Below are 17,543 nucleotides of genomic sequence, written 5' to 3'. Positions count from 1 at the left end.
GGGATTCAAATTGTACGTTATATCCCTTCCTTGACAAATCTCCTCAACCCCCCCCCTCCGCTCCCATCTAAACATTCATTTCTATCCGCCCTACAACAATATTCCTTGATAGACACGTGGAGGGAACTTAACCCAGCGAAACGTCAATACACCTTTTATTCCCACCCCCATAAGACCTTCTCTAGAATTGATCATATCTTCATGACTGCAAGTTCCTCCCCTCGAGTGCTGAACTCTGACATCCTACCAATCTCTTGGTCGGACCACTGCGCGGTAACTATATCCATTGCTTCTCTAGCTCCTTCCTCTCCGGACCCCTCCTGGACCATTAACGAGAGCCTTCTATCGAACCCGTCACTCTGTTCTGAAATAGAAACAGCGCTTAAAAAATACCTGTCCTTTAACCAAAGCTCAGTGACCTCCCCTCTCCTTCTTTGGAAAGCCCACAAACCTGTACTTCGGACTATGCATCAGTAAAACGTACTTCCTAAACAGGGAGAGGAGACAAAAACGCCTGCTTCTTGAACAAACTTACGACCAATCACACCGAGCCTTTCAAGCCACCCCCTCCGCTGCCAATCGCAAGAGTTTGGAGCAAGCCAGACTGGCCCTCGATCTCCTCCTCACTGACCAAGCTGAACTCTCCCTCCGTAGGTCCCGACACAAATTTTATACAAAAGCCAACAAACCTGGCACCTTCCTAGCTCTTTCCCTCCGTAGGCTAGACCAGATTATTAAACCTATCCGTTTGCGTACCTCATCTGATCATCTTACGAGTAATCCAGAACGGATCCTGCATATCTTCCATAAGCATCTTTCACGGCTGTACTCTACTTCAACACCCTTTGACTCCTCTCAGGCTGACGCCCTTTTCACCTCCCTCTCGTTCCCGAAACTCTCCGACAATCACTTAAATGCGCTGGAGCGACCTATTACCACAGCTGAAACTTTAAATGCTATCAAACTACTAAAGCCTCGTAAGCGTCCAGGCCCTGACGGTTTCTCCGCCACCTACTACCAAAGGTTCGCTCACCTTCTCACACCTCTCCTCACTGACGTGTTTAATGCAATCCTGACCGGTCATACCTTTAACTCTGAAACGTTGCAGGCTACCATCTCGATGATCCCCAAACCACATACAGACGACACGCAGTGGTCCAACTTCAGGCCAATATCTCTTCTTAACATAGACATCAAACTGTTAGCAAAAATTTTATCGACTCGACTTAACACATGTATTGGGTCCCTAATCCACAATGACCAGGTAGGCTTTATACCGACTCGACAGGCTGGTGACAATGTCCGTCGAGCAACCCTTCTCGCTCACATAGCTAAGACTCACAAGATTCCTGCTTGTTTTCTGTCTCTAGACATTCGCAAGGCCTTCGACACAGTCTCCTGGCCATATTTACTGTATATCCTGCACCGCTGGGGATTTGGTCCCCATTTCCTAACATGGATATTCTCTCTATCAAGAACCTTCGGCCAGAATCAAATACTTAGGGCATCGGTCAGCCAGGTTTCCCATATCACGAGGCACTAGACAGGGTTGCCCACTGTCCCCCCTACTATTCGCGTTAGCTATAGAGCCACTGGCGCTTCTGATAAGGGCCAGTCCGGATGTCCGTGGTATTGAGATCGGGGGTACCTGCCACAAACTATGTTTATTCGCGGATGATGTGCTACTTTTTCTAACCTCCCCCTTGACCTCTGCTCCTACTCTTCTCCGCCTGCTCGAAAGGTTTGGTTCTCTTTCGGGCCTCCTTATAAATCCCCGGAAGTCACTGGCCCGTAATATTTCATTATCCCCCGATGATCTGACCCAACTAAAACAGATCCTCCCGCTCTCATGGTCACAAGGATCCATCCCCTTCTTAGGTATAAAACTTACCCCGAACGTTTCCGATCTTTATGCCGCCAACTACATCCCAATCTTAGCTCAACTTACTACACTCATGTCCAAATGGTCCTCCCTCCCACTGGCATGGTTAGGCAGAATAGCAGTCGTGAAAATGTCCATCCTCCCCAAAATCTTATACCTGTTTAGAGTTCTTCCAATTCCAGTGCCCGCCCATTATCTGCACACCTTACAGTGCCGCATTTTCTCCTTTGTCTGGGGTGGGACCCGTCCACGTGTCCCTCGCTCTACCCTCTTTCTTCCCAAGTCTAATGGCGGTCTTGGTCTCCCAGACATCAGCAAATATTACCAGGCGGCCCATATAGCACAACTGCCGAAATATCATGCAACTTACAAAACTCCACAATGGGTTTTCCTGGAATCGATTGATTGTGATCCCTTATCCATAGCTAATCTTCTCTGGCTGAGACCTATAGATCGCCGTCTGCTTACTAACCCTATCACCTTACATTTTTTGCATCTCTGGGATAAGCTGAAATCCCGGTATCATCTACAGTCACCACATAATCCTCTCCTCTCCTATATCCGAAACCCTGCCTTTCCTCCGGCTTGGCCCTCCCCGCACTCCTTTAACCGCTGGCTTATGGCGGATCTCACCCAAGCTCATCACTTCATGCTCAGGAATAAACTCCGGTCCTTTGACTCATTACGTGAAACTCATGCACTTCCGCCTTCAGAAATATTCCGCTACTTGCAATTGAAACATTTCTACGCCCCTTACGCAATGGTTGCTAACCCGACACAAGCCATGTCCTCCTTTGAACGAACTTGTAGTAAAGACCCTCACAGACGTGGCCTCATTTCATACCTGTACTCTCTCCTTACAACCCCGTCCGAAGCTTCCCTACCTTCTTACGTGCGGAAATGGGATTTGGACCTGGGCCACAAAATTGATCCCTCAGATTAGGACCGTATTTGGTCTACCACCAAGGGGTCGTCGCAGAATATTGTGGCTTTGGAGACCAACTACAAAGTCTTAACCCGTTGGTACTTAGTACCAGCGAGAATAGCTAAATATACCCCTAACTATTCTTCTGCATGCTTCAGAGGTTGCGTAGACCCGGGCACTTTCTTCCATACATGGTGGGAGTGCCCAACCGCCAGGATCTTCTGGACGGAAATATTCAAAATGCTCTCCTTATTAAGTACGAAACACCTCCATCCTAACCCGCTAACAGCGTTGCTTAACCTTCGACCACCCGAAGTCACAAAGCTACAATTTAAGCTTCTATTACAGGTTACTACAGCTGCCAAACAGGTCATTGCCAAATCGTGGAAGTCTACGTCGCTTAACATTACCGCGGTCCGAAACAAAGTAACCCAGGCGATGATCCGTGCTAAAGTAGAAGCCACAATCTTGAATACTATCCCCAAATTTAGGATGATTTGGGACCCATGGGTAGAACACCCCCCATGTTCACTGTTTAAAAAGCCAGTTATAGACCTGGGCAGGTGATCAGTTTTTTCTCTGTATGCTTTGTAGGTTCAGTGGGTGCACTGGACTCCCTAGCTGCCGTTGTGCAATAGGCTGGGTGTCAGGTGCGCTCCCATAACCTTTTTAATGAAGGGTGGGGCTCCCCTCATGTTTATCTGCCCTTGTTTCTATCCATTTAAATGCATGTGCCTCCACTGTGAGGACTCTTTAGACTTGTAGAGTTAGGACCACAGATACTCAGGGTGCCGTGACGCGGCTCTGTGGCTTACGTATGTATTTGCAAATGTGTGCTAACTAAACCCCTGTTTTTAAACGCATGTTTCCAGACAGGTTAATTTGGTTTTTGATAGTTGGCTAACTGGCTGACAGTTTGAACTGGCTTTTCTTATCCCCCTTGTTGATAAGATGTACATATCCTTGTTCCTTGCCAATAAAAGCCGATATTAGATTGGGGTAGGCTGGCAAGTTGAACTGGATAGTTTTACTTATTTGGAAATTTTCTCACGTAGTGACAGCCCCCCATGTTCACTGTTTAAAAAGCCAGTTATAGACCTGGGCAGGTGATCAGTTTTTTCTCTGTAGAACACTTTCTACCTTCTAACTTTGATGAAACTCTTCTCACCCCGTAACCAACACTCCTAACTATTCTGGTACCCTCCCCTTTACTCTTACAGCTCCCCTCTCTTTCCTTTTTCTCTTCATTTGCGGAGTCGCATACCTTTCCCCCGTCTTCTCCCACCTTCACATTCCCCGCCTAATATTGTTAACCAGTTCTTACCTGTTACCGTTCTGAAGTTTACGGTTAATACTGCATTCCCAAGAAAATTCACTGTATAAGTATTGTATATTGTATACTTTGTTTTATCTATGTTACCCCTCCCTACGTACAAAATAAAAAATTTTGAACAAGAAAAATATTTTAAAAATACATTTCAAATATACTGTCTTTAAAAATACAAATCTACGTTTTTGGAATGCATTTACAAATATATGTAAAAATATATGTTAAAACAAATCTGAAGAATATATTTCAAAAAATATATATTTTTACAAATATATATTTTTTAAATATATTCAGATTTTTTTTTCACATATATGTAAAAATATATGTTAAAATGACTTTTTTTATATTTAAAAAAAAATCTGAAGAGTATATTTAAAAAATATATATTTTTAAATATACTCTTCAGATTTTTTTTTTTTTTTAAATATAAAAAAGTCATTTTAACATATATTTGTAAATGCATTCCAAAAATGTAGATTTGTATTTTTAAAGACATTCAGTATATTTGAAGTATATTTTTACTTTTTTTTCATCTATTTTAATAAAAATGTATTTCAACATGCAGCACACACATATATATTTATTGAAATATATTGAATATGACCAAAATTGTAGTATTTCAAATATATTTTTCTTCCATATGGGTACGACCACTTTCACCCCCTTCCTGCCAGGTCAATTTCCAGCTTTCAGCGCTGTCATGTTTGGAATGACAATTGCGCGGTCACACAAATACATTTTTCTCCTTCACAGACATGTGCTGATGAGGCTTCACTGATAGGACACGTGTTCACTGATAATCATTGCTTCCTTTCAAAATTGCCAGTTACCGGCTCTCCTCACACTGACAGTGCATGAGGAAAGGACAGCCAATAACTGGTCGGTCTGTTTGCAGTAAAGAATCAATCACAGCTGATCATATTGTAATCAAAGCACACCAGATGCATATCCCAGCAGGCTTGTGGGGGGCGTGGTTCTGGGAGGACATCTATAAACGCCCTCCCACAACTGGATGGTCCAGGAGTGGTTAAAGAATCAGTCCATCCCAATGTGATTTTTAGGCATAGATGGAACTTAGTACAGACCTGAGAACCCAGCACATGGATGGTGGGAACCCCTCATAATGGGCACAGCAGGTGTACAGGATTGAGAACTCAGCACAGGGATGGTGGGAACCCTTCATAATGGGAACAGCAGGTGTACAGGCTTGAGAACTCAACACAGGGATGGTGGGAACCCCTCATAATGGGCACAGCAGGTGTACAGACCTGGGAACTCAGATTTCCTGGGTCCTAAAGAGATTTCACCAATAAGGCCCTGAGAAATAACTCTCCACCATCCAATGAACACTAGGATATCAATGTGCCTGGACCCAACACTGAACACTGGGATATCAATGTGCCTGGACCCAACACTGAACAGCTCTGCATTCTTTATGAAAATTACTACAATGTACAGTTGTGCTCAAACGTTTACATGCCATCATCACCCCCTCGAGCCTTCCGTGTCCCCCAACAGTCCCCCAATACGTCATGTGACACAATCCTGACCCACCACCCAACCACAGGAACATACCTGGGATCCAGATGTGGCCTGCTCCAACAGACGCTGAAACTTTGATTTTTACAGAAGGAAACCCAGCCACTAAAGTGTTAACGGGGTCACTAAAGGGAAGGGAGGACATGTCATGTTACCAGTGTCTCCTGGGCTACTCCCCCTCAGGAGCCACTGACCCCGACCATAGGGGTCTCCGACACCTGCAGCTAAACCAAGGGACCAGGAGCTAAATGGGTGTGAGCGGGTGGACAAGAAACACAGGGACTCCTTAAAGCTCTTTTAGTTTTGTACTTCATGCAGTGGACAAGAGCCGCCTCTCACGTAAATCCACACAGACCCATGTAAACGTATGGCCACATGCACAGTAGGCGTTAAGCGTCCAATCCTGGAGCTTTATTGCCCCGGGGAGGCACAGTGGTAGCATCCAACCCCACTGCCTACAGCCAGGGTGCAGTCTATGCTTCATTTCAGAATGTAAGCTCATAGGAACACAGATTCCCCCAACCCTCCACTCAGTGTCCTCCATCCCTCTCTGCTAATCCCTCCACTGGCCTCTACTCAGTGTCCTCCACCCCTCTCTGCCAATCCCTCCGCTGGCCTCCACTCAGTGTCCTCCATCCCTCTCTGCCAATGCCTCCACTGACCTCCACTCGGTGTCCTCCACCCCTCTCTGCCAATCCCGCCACTGGTCTCCACTCGGTGTCCTCCACCCCTCTCTGCCAATCCCTCCACTCGGTGTCCTCCACCCCTCTCTGCCAATCCCTCCACTGTCCTCCACCCCTCTCTGCCAATCCCTCCACTATCCTCCACTCAGTGTCTCCACCCCTCTCTGCCAATCCCTCCACTGAACTCCACTCAGTGTCTCCACCCCTCTCTGCCAATCCCTCCACTGGCCTCCACCCCTCTCTGCCAATCCCGCCACTGGTCTCCACTCGGTGTCCTCCACCCCTCTCTGCCAATCCCTCCACTCGGTGTCCTCCACCCCTCTCTGCCAATCCCTCCACTGTCCTCCACCCCTCTCTGCCAATCCCTCCACTATCCTCCACTCAGTGTCTCCACCCCTCTCTGCCAATCCCTCCACTATCCTCCACTCAGTGTCTCCACCCCTCTCTGCCAATCCCTCCACTGAACTCCACTCAGTGTCTCCACCCCTCTCTGCCAATCCCTCCACTGGCCTCCACCCCTCTCTGCCAATCCTTCCACTGGCCCCCATTCAGTGTTCTCCACCCCTCTCTGCCAATCCCTCCACTGGCACACATTCAGTGTCCTCCACCCCTCTCTGCCAATCCCTCCACTGGCTTCCACTCAGTGTCCTCCACCCCTCTCTGCCAATCCCTCCACTGGCCTACACTCAGTGTCCTCCATCCCTCACTGCCAATCCCTCCACTGGCCTACACTCAGTGTCCTCCATCCCTCACTGCCAATCCCTCCACTGGCTTCCCGTTGCCCAATGAATAAAATTCAAAACACTAACAATAACATATAAAGCCATTTATAACTCTGCCCCAAATTACATCACCAATCTTGTCTCCAAATATCACCCAAAGCCTACTCTCTGCTCCTTGCAAGACCTCCTGCTCTCTAGCTCCATTGTCTCCTCCTCCCATGCTCGTCTCCAGGACTCCTCCAGAGCTTCCCCCATTCTCTGGAACTCTCTACCCCAATTTATCACCTACTCTGCTCACTTTTACGCAATCTCTGAAAACCTATCTCTTCAGGGAAGCCTATCCTTCTATTATCTTCTATCAGTCCATCCCCCACAGTTACTACCTTTTGTACCACTAGCCCCTCCCTGTTAGATTGTAAGCTCCGAGGATCAGGGCCCTCCTATCCCTCTTGTATTGAACTGTATTGTTACTGTACTGTCTGCCGTTATATTGTAAAGTGCTGAGCAAACCATTGGCGCTATATAAATCCTGTATAATATTCTGGTGGAAGCAGCAATTAGAAGTGTCAGTTGTACCTCACTGTCCCATCCATACACCTGGAAAACTGCACCCCAGTGGAACTACAACTCTCAGCGTTCCATGCAAGCCACATCCTTAGTGCATGGCACAGTCTGAGAGGACATGCTGGGGGTTGTAGTTCCTTCTCCCAAATGTGTGGCTCTCCAGATTTAACAGAGGTACAGGTCTCAGCATCCCCCACACACCGCCGGAGCATGATGGTGAATGCTGGGACTTGTAGTCCCCAACAGCCATAGAGCCTCATGTCAGGGAGAAGGGTGCCGAGAGCATGACAAACCAGCAGGAGCCGCATGGAGATGGTAATCTTTCCAGACATACTCCATGCAGCTCCTTGCTTTATTATCACAGCTATAAATCTCTGATTTTACCTTTCATGCTTTGTATCCCCCCCATTAGATTGTAAGCTCTAACGAGCCGGGACCTCTGTCTCCTCTTGTACCAAATTGTATTGTAACTGGAATGTCTGCCTTCATTCTGTAAAGCGCTGAGCAAACTGTTGGCGCTATATAAATCCTGTATAATAATAATAATAATATCCATGACACACGGCACAACTTACCGTTCACCACCAATCTCCGTCCTCCCGGGAACTCTACACTGATTTCTGGTTCCTGCAGAAGAAAGGTTCCCGGCCCAAGATACAGACAATGGCGACATCTAGTGGGAAGATTTATATTGCTGCACTATTAACCCTTCTTTGTCAGACACTCCCCACAGTCACATCAGTCTGTGTACCAGAGGAGCTTACACTCTAATGCCCCTGTAACGGACATGTAAAAGTTATTGTAACGGACATGTCAGATTTGAGTGGAAATATGGTATCATAGCCATAACAGGTGAGTAGATTAGATTATGTCAGGCCCTTTCATTGCAGAGGTGTGTGCAGGAACAGTCTGGTAATTAAGGATGTACACTGAGCCCCTGGGCAGTAGGGAAATGAATAGAAGGTACAAACAAATGGTCTGGGATCAGATGTGTATGTATACACAATTCCTCAATAGGCCTTACAGACCCAATCATCATTTAGCATTAATTAGTCTAAAGCCAGGTTCCTGGAGGTGACACCTTTTGTGTGTCAATCAGGTTATCACCTTCTGGGAAAGCCAGTGACAGCAGACAGACTGTCTGCCGTATGTGGAAAGCTCTATAAGTAATATTCACATCAAAGAAGTATGTTTAATCTCTTATAAAAGCCAAAATATCAGTTGCAGAGATATGAACAAGCTTCCTTCTTGTAGGCCATTCTGTACGCTACATTTACATATAAGAATCATATTTGTGGCTTGGGGAGGAAGCCAGGGAAATGCATGGAATGATTAGATGACGTGGGGGTGCGACAGTCGGATGGTGTTTGGTACTGTTGCGATCGGGCTGATGCGCTGGTGTCAGAAATCCAATCCCCGACTTGGTGTTCAGGCCAGTCTCAGCCCAATTGAACTTGGGCAGGTCCATACACAGTACCTCTTGTGGGCAGGTCAGGACCACCTCCCCCAGAGTCAATTGGCTGAAGACTAATGTCCCGCCCATGTCCAAATCGCCATAAATTGAACGCACGGACATTTGGACAGGGTGATCCGTACGGAGCTGGTTCGATTGACCAATGGATTGCTAAGTTTCTGGCTTGCTCCAGCCGCAGGGTAAAGTGTTATTCTGTCTTTTTATTCCCTTTTATTTTATAGTAATTAGTCATTTGTGTGTCTTCTTATATTTTTGTATTTGCTGTAACCTTTTATCTTTTGTACATATTTTATGCACTGCCCACTTTGGGAAATTAAATCTTAAAATTAATTAGTGAACTTCTGTGTATTTAAGCACGTGCTCATATCTTCGGAGAGACGAGATCGGAGAGATTAGATTGGGTTATATTATATTGTATTTTAGTGCCTTTAAAACGCTCGGTTAAGCTCATTGCCAGTCTGTATGCAACTGCACTGTGAGTGGGCAGATTGCACGCAGATTGCAAAGGTAACAGATCTGCCAGATGGAGATCTGTGTGTGTGTGGTGTCTCAACAGACCGTTCTGCGGATAAACTGTTGGGTGGTGGCAGGCTACCTTTGTGGTGCGTCTGGTGTGGGGGGGGTGTGGACAGTGGAAGGGTTATCAACACCAGGGTTCAAGCTAGGATAGCTGAAGGGACCTTTAGAAGGGTGTGTGATTACTAAGCTGGTCCTCAACTCTAATCAGGGCACCAGGTTGTATGTAAGATCGTATCTGCCAGTGTGTGGTGGACCAGCTGGATTGGAGTGGAGTCTCCATCTGGTGGTGGCCAGAGGTAGTGCAGGCTGTGAAAAGGTATCACGGCTGATCTTATATACGGTTTGAGATATTTAAGTGTAAATTCCTTTATTATCCCCTCTTTACCACCCTGTCGCGGCCGCACGCGTGCGTCACGGTTAGCTAGTCGCTGTGGGCGTGGCATGTGGTGGACACGTGACAGGGTGGATCGTTTTAACGGATCCTTGACAGCCCCCTCCCCCACAGTCACATCAGTCTGTGTACCAGAGGAGCTTACACTCTAATGTCCCCTCCCCCACAGTCACATCAGTCTGTGTACCAGAGGAGCTTACACTCTAATGTCCCCTCCCCCACAGTCACATCAGTCTGTGTACCAGAGGAGCTTACACTCTAATGCCCCCTCCCCCACAGTCACATCAGTCTGTGTACCAGAGGAGCTTACACTCTAATGCCCCCTCCCCCACAGTCACATCAGTCTGTGTACCAGAGGAGCTTACACTCTAATGCCCCCTCCCCCACAGTCACATCAGTCTCTGTACCAGAGGAGCTTACACTCTAATGCCCCCTCCCCCACAGTCACATCAGTCTCTGTACCAGAGGAGCTTACACTCTAATGTCCCCCCCCCCCCAGTCACACACTGAATGTAATTTTCAATAACCCACAAGCGTGTAATCTCCCCAGGGCTACAGCTAAAAAGTGACATCATGGGACATAATTGGGATTATCAAAGTCCCGGCATATTGTGGGATAGAAAATAAAAGTAAATAAATGAAGGGTCTGCAGCATGCACAGTACAATACAGCAAATAGTGGGAGTGGCAAGAGTTTACATACCGGTGGGAGGGGCTAAAAGGGGGAAGATTAAACAGAGCCTGAACCCTTTCCACATGTACACTGCACCCAGAGACCATAGTCCTTGTACTGCTAACATTGGGGGCAACAATGTCTGCTGTGCTGGATGAAGGAAAGAAACCGGCAGTATAAAGGAAGGCAGTTGATGGTGAGGGGACAGAGTACAGAGGGGGCAATTGATGCTGGAGACAGACAGTTAATGGTGAAGACAGAGAGTACAGAGGGGGCAATTGATGCTGGAGACAGGCAGTTGATGGTGAAGACAGAGAGTATAGAGGGGGCAATTGATGCTGGAGACAGGTAGTATGAAGGAAGGCAGTTGATGGTAGGGAGAGTCAGTTCAGATGGGGCAGTAGATGGGGAAAAGCAGTAATTTTCCATTAATTTTAATTATTTGTGTTATTGACATCTTGATTGATGGACACATTTGAATTGTGTATAGGGACCACTGATCAATCATGGATGTGAGACTATGCTGATGGCTTGTCTTATGACCCAATTGTAGAGGTGTAATGTGCTTTAGGTGAAGTGTTCATTCCTGGGGCTTCCTGTGTTTTATCCCCGGTTCACATATATGCATCCTTGTGGGCTGCGTTTTGCGCGAGCATAAGAGCCCATTCATTTGAATGGACTCCCGTGCCTCGTGACACGCAGGGAAGAAGTCCCTGCACTTGTTCTGAAAACACAACGCAGCTCTCATGGGAACCTCGGTACCCAATATGGTTGCCTTTTCCAGTGCAGGTGGAGTGCCATTAGAACTAATAGCACCCACCCGCGGGTCCGCATTCCTCTGTGCAGGTGAGGCGGCTGCACAAATTTTTGTGCGGATCCACAGCGGTAACACCCGCACATATGTGAACCAGGGCCGTGTTGCGTCAATTTCACAATATTCTACTGCTGCAAGGGTTAATATTTTTGAGAGCTGTAGGATAAATGGTGCTTAAACCCACCGCTGAGCCATCCCCTTGACAAAGTCCACAATGACGAAACCCATAGGGGCGGAGATGGCTGCGGGCATTCCTTGCTGCTAGGAGCTTGTGTTGGGACACAAAGTCTTGGAGAGTGGCCGGCTCTAAACTCTACAATCGGCTTCCTTATGCAGGCCATAGACAGGTTGAAAATCGGCTGATTTGTTGGCAAAAAAAAATTCATCGGATTTTCGCACCGTTAGTGGGTTAATTGGTCAGCCGTTTCTCAAGGTTTTGGCCCTTTTTTTTGTCAGTCAAGTTGGAAAATTTGTGGCCGATCTTCCAAGCAATGATGGGCAAATCGGCCGATCATTTTTCCGGTAAAAAATCTGCGCATGAGCCGTGACCTAGAAAAAGAAGAAAAAGAAAAAGAAGAAAAGAAGAAGAATTCCAGTCCGCTATTATATTTTACATGAAAGTCTTGCAGTTGCGACAGTGTATCTATTTGTATCCAAAATGGATACAAATGGATACATTGTTGCAACTGCAAGACTTTTTCATGTAAAATATAATAGCGGAGCTCTCTGCAGGGACAGAAGTAATTATAGGGTTAAATGCCGGTCGTAGACGGGACATAAAAATTAGCCAATTTTTTTTACCGTTGGTGGAAACGCCGGCCGATCAAACAACCAATATTTTTTTTTTTAAATTAAAAACGGCCAGTTTTCGACCCGTCTATGGCCTGCATTCCACTGGTGGCTGAGTGGCAGTAGCTTAGAAGTGCTTTTATGTATTTGTCCCATGTGACTGCATTTCTTTTATATAACATATTACTTGATGGCATCACACTATTGGGATTATTTTTTTTTGGCAAATTCATGGACATATAAGAGGAGAGATTGATTGCCCAGCGGAGTGAAATCTGCAGAAGCGAAAAGGACACGGATATCCAGCACAATACGTCGTTCTTCAACCTTTTTGCTGCAAGACACTTTTTTCATTTTTTTGCATGTTTAAAAAATGATTTTAGGCCTGAAGACTACACAACCCCCCCCAAACATGATATATTTTCTGCCAACAGATACCCTAGAGAATAAAATTGTGGTAGTTTAAATGTTTTATGTCACATGATATTGATCACGATGCTGATGCTTACAATATTTATGTTTAGCAGGAATGGTGGGAGATTTCCTCAGTTAGTTCAAGGTACAGTATAACACAACCCATTATGATGAGGTGGGCCAAGGATCCAAAGGCCACCACTAAACCGATGCATGACACAATGGAGTCCTTTTAGAACAGGAGGTGGTCACATGTCCCATTAAATGCCAAAATGTAAGGATGAATTCTTTGCATCCAGAACCACCAGTTTTTGGCAGAGTGGGCCAGAAGGTATATAGAAATAACTTTCACTATCTGAAATAAGGAATAATCCTCTGATTTATGGCTCATGTACACGGGGAGTTTGGAAAACTCTTCTGAATGATGGAAAATGACTGGAGAACGTAGGTTAAAAAACATCAGTTTAGCCACGTTTGCATACAACGTTTAGAAGCGTTTTTAAAAGAAACTCAGGAGACCTTCCCAAATGCACAGAATGCACTGACAAATAGTAAATAATTAACAATTTCAGGGGCAGCACAGTGGCTAAATGGTTAGCACTTCCACCTGGCAGTACTAGGGTCATTTGTTTGAATCCCAGACATGTCACCTTCTGCCTGGAGTTTGCATGTTCTCCCTGTGCCTGCGTGGGTTTTCTCCGGGTACTCCGGTTTCCTCCCAAACCCCAAAGACATGCTGGTAGGTTAATTGGATCCTTTCTAAATTGGCCCTTGTATATGAATGTAAGTTAGGGACCTTAGATTGTACACCCCTTGAGGGTTAGGGACTTTCTGATTTGATAATGCATTTATAATGATTAGAGATGAGCGAATCGAAGTAGGCGAAGTGGAATTCGTTTCGAATATTGGAAAATTAGCATACTTTGGATGCGCGAATCAAAATTTTTCCTAAAATGGCGGCGACATGTGCGGCGACGGAGCGGGGTTGTCTGGGAAGGCGCGCAGACAAGGCGCGCTGACCCATAATGCATTCATTCATGACATGTGATCGCATTAGCCAATCAGCAGCCAGCCAGCCAGCACTGTGTAATGGTGGAGCTATAAATGGCGGCCATTTTAGAATTCTCCATTTGACTCCAGTCATTCAAGAGAGGCAGACCTCTCTGTATTAGGGACAGAGTTAGGGCCACAGAAACGTTACTTAGGGACACAGAAACGTTACTTAGGGACAGAGAAACGTTAGTCAGGGACACAGAATTGTTACTGAGGGCCACAGAATCGTTACTTAGGGCCACAGAAACGTTAGTTAGGGCCACAGAATTGTTACTCAGGGACAGACACAGAATTGTTACTGAGGGCCACAGAATTGTTACTGAGGGCCACAGAAACGTTACTCAGGGACACAGAATTGTTACTGAGGGCCACAGAACTGTTACTTAGGGCCACAGAAACGTTAGTTAGGGCCACAGAATTGTTACTCAGGGACAGACACAGAATTGTTACTGAGGGCCACAGAATTGTTACTTAGGGCCACAGAAACATTACTCAGGGACACAGAATTGTTACTGAGGGCCACAGAACTGTTACTTAGGGCCACAGAAACGTTAGTTAGGGCCACAGAATTGTTACTCAGGGACAGACACAGAATTGTTACTGAGGGCCACAGAATCGTTACTTAGGGCCACAGAAACGTTAGTTAGGGCCACAGAATTGTTACTCAGGGACAGACACAGAATTGTTACTGAGGGCCACAGAATTGTTACTGAGGGCCACAGAAACGTTACTCAGGGACACAGAATTGTTACTGAGGGCCACAGAACTGTTACTTAGGGCCACAGAAACGTTAGTTAGGGCCACAGAATTGTTACTCAGGGACAGACACAGAATTGTTACTGAGGGCCACAGAATTGTTACTTAGGGCCACAGAAACATTACTCAGGGACACAGAATTGTTACTGAGGGCCACAGAACTGTTACTTAGGGCCACAGAAACGTTAGTTAGGGCCACAGAATTGTTACTCAGGGACAGACACAGAATTGTTACTGAGGGCCACAGAACCGTTTCTTAGGGCCACAGAACCGTTACTTAGGGCCACAGAAACGTTACTTAGGGCCACAGAATTGTTACTCAGGGACAGACACAGAATTGTTACTGAGGGCCACAGAATTGTTACTGAGGGCCACAGAACCGTTACTTAGGGCCACAGAAACGTTACTCAGGGCCATAGAACCGTTACTTAGGGCCACAGAAACGTTACTTAGGGCCACAGAATTGTTACTCAGGGACAGACACAGAATTGTTACTGAGGGACACAGAACCGTTACTTAGGGCCACAGAAACGTTACTCGGACACATAATTGTTACTGAGGGACACAGAATTGTTACTCAGGGCCACAGAATTGTTACTGAGGGACACAGAATTGTTACTCAGGGCCACAGAATTGTTACTCAGGGACATACACATAATTGTTACTCAGGGACACAGAATTGTTACTCAGGGACACAGAATCGTTGAATTAAAGAGTATGTCAGACAACATGCAGAGGAGTGGCAGAGGAGGCAATGTTTTAGGAGCGAGCAGACGTGGCAGCAGAGGAAGGGGTCGAGGCAGCACTAGTCGCAGCCAGAGGCCAGTGCTCCCGGTGTCATCCAGCGGTCGTGTCTCCACCGACAACCCTGCCGTCATTGATTGGTTGGCTCGGTCGTCTTCCTCTTCCCAGGTCACCTCTGACACCTACAGCCAACGGTCGGTGTGTACGTCAGACACAACCGTTAGTTGGCATGGCCCGGGAGCAAGCCCACTGAAATCACGTGTCCTCTACCTGCCCCTGTCCTTTGCTGTTCCCTCACCAAGCGAAGTATCGCATGCTGTGGGCTCAGCCCCACTGTACAGTGAGGAAGAGCTAACAGAGGGCGGTCAGGAACGGGGGGAGACATCCGCCTCTTCAGCAGCCAGGCGAAGAAGTACTGGCGAGGAGAGTGGCTCGGTAGCCGGTCTAGAGACAGGTCTGTCTCCTGACCCAGACGCAGCCGAGGGGGCTAGTAGTGAGGCGGAGACCGTACTTGATGATGAGGAGGTTGATCGCACTTGGCAGCCTCGTCGTCATCAGGAAATTTCTTCCACATCATCAGGAGAAGAGGGTGCCAGCTTGGCAGCGAGCGAAACAGTCGGTGGGTTGCCCAGGAGGCAGCAGGGTCGCAGCAGTGTCAGTGGAGCCAAACGGCCACGGAGTAGAGCACCAGCTCCACTGCAGCCTACCACCACGGCCAGTAGTGGTGCAGGTGTGCACGGAGGAAGTAGCAGTCAGCCAGTGAGGAGTAGCGGGGGCAAAGTTTCCTACTCGGCGGTGTGGCAATTTTTCGTCAAGCCGCCCGAGGAAGTAAACGTAGCCGTATGTCGACTATGTGGCCAGAAAGTCAAGCGTGGCCAGGGGGCCCATGTTGGGACTACAGCGTTGCGTCAGCATATGCAGCGTCGCCATTTGGTGGCCTGGGAAAACCGTGATAAAGATACGGCGGTTCTGCCTGACCCAGCCCCCGCTCCATCACCCGCTCCGTTACTTGCTCCGTCACCCGACGTCAATCGCCCTCTATCAGCCAGTCAAGGCTCCAACGCCTCTGCTGAGGGGAGTTGTCGCTTGTTGGCATCTTCCGCTCGTTCAGATGCTCCTTCTCCTGCTACTCCTCTTCACGGATTCCGTCAGCAGTCTTTCTTGGAATCCGTTTCCAAGAGACAACAGTTTGCGAGCACGCACCCGACGGTGCAAAAGCTGAACGTCCTCCTGTCCAAGTTGCTGGTGCTGCAGTCCCTCCCTTTCCAACTGGTGGACTCAGCACCTTTCCGAGAAATGATGGCTTGTGCCGCGGTGGAGAGTGCCAAGCCGTCATTTCTTTGGCAAAAAGGCAGTGCCAGCCCTGCATTCACATGTAGAAGAGATGGTGGGCCAGTCTTTGAGCATGTCGGTCTCTGCCAAAGTGCACGGCAGCGCCGACGTGTGGAGCTGTAACTACGGTCAGGGACAGTACATGTCATTTACGGCCCACTGGGTGAACGTGGTGCCGGCACAGCCGCACCAGCAACTTGGACAGGTCACGCCGCTTTTGCCTCCACGTTTGCACGTCCTTGGTCCAGCAAAGATGTCCGCCTCTACCACCTCTTCTTCCTTCGTGTCCTCAGCCGCCACCCCCGTGCCAAGTCCCATTACCCGACCGGCATATCACATGTGCAGGGCGCAACGGTGTCACGCTGTGCTGCACCTGGTATGCCTTGGCGAACATAGTCACACAGGGGAGGAACTTCTGAGTGTAATGAACAGAGAAATCGACAGATGGCTGTCTCCGCGCAAACTGAAAATCGGAACCATGTTGACCGACAACGGAAAGAACATGGTGTCTGCTCTGCGTCAAGGAAGGTTGTGCCATGCGCCATGCATGGCTCACGTGTTCAATCTGGTTGTCAAGCGGTTCCTAAAATCCACCATCCCACTGCAAGACATCCTTAAAATGTCACGTAAACTTTGCATGCATTTCAGCCATTCCTACACCGCAAAGAACACCCTCCTTGAGCTGCAGCGGCAGAACGGAATTCCACAGCATCGCCTGATCTGCGACGTTGCAACAAGGTGGAATTCAACCCTACATATGTTAGACCGCCTTTACGAGCAGCGAAAGGCCATCACCGATTTCCTGATGTTACAAGCGGATAAAGGTACTCCCCTGTGTAACTTCGATGTCAGCCATTGGCAGCTCATGCGTGACACCTGCCGCTTGCTCAGGCCCTTTGAGGAGGCCACGCTATTCGTGAGTCGGCAGGACTATGGGATG

General features: G+C 47.6%; 1 protein-coding gene across 1 annotated transcript in view; it reads right to left on the bottom strand.

Annotated features, from left to right (window-relative positions):
- LOC149449488 (tRNA wybutosine-synthesizing protein 4-like) overlaps nt 1–8,242 on the bottom strand; it is a 48,980-nt gene extending 40,738 nt beyond the window's left edge. The window contains exon 1 of the mRNA XM_089693192.1: nt 8,221–8,242. The gene's annotated coding sequence lies outside the window, so the exon portion shown is untranslated. The remainder of the gene's footprint in view (nt 1–8,220) is intronic.
- Nucleotides 8,243–17,543: the final 9,301 nt, after the last annotated feature.

Source organism: Staurois parvus, unplaced genomic scaffold (genome assembly GCF_062004578.1).
Source record: "Staurois parvus isolate SC_StPar_1 unplaced genomic scaffold, SC_StPar_1.0 ptg000617l, whole genome shotgun sequence".
NCBI lineage: Eukaryota > Metazoa > Chordata > Amphibia > Anura > Ranidae > Staurois > Staurois parvus.
Note: the sequence above shows the minus strand (reverse complement) of the source record. Positions and strands in the feature narration are given on the sequence as shown.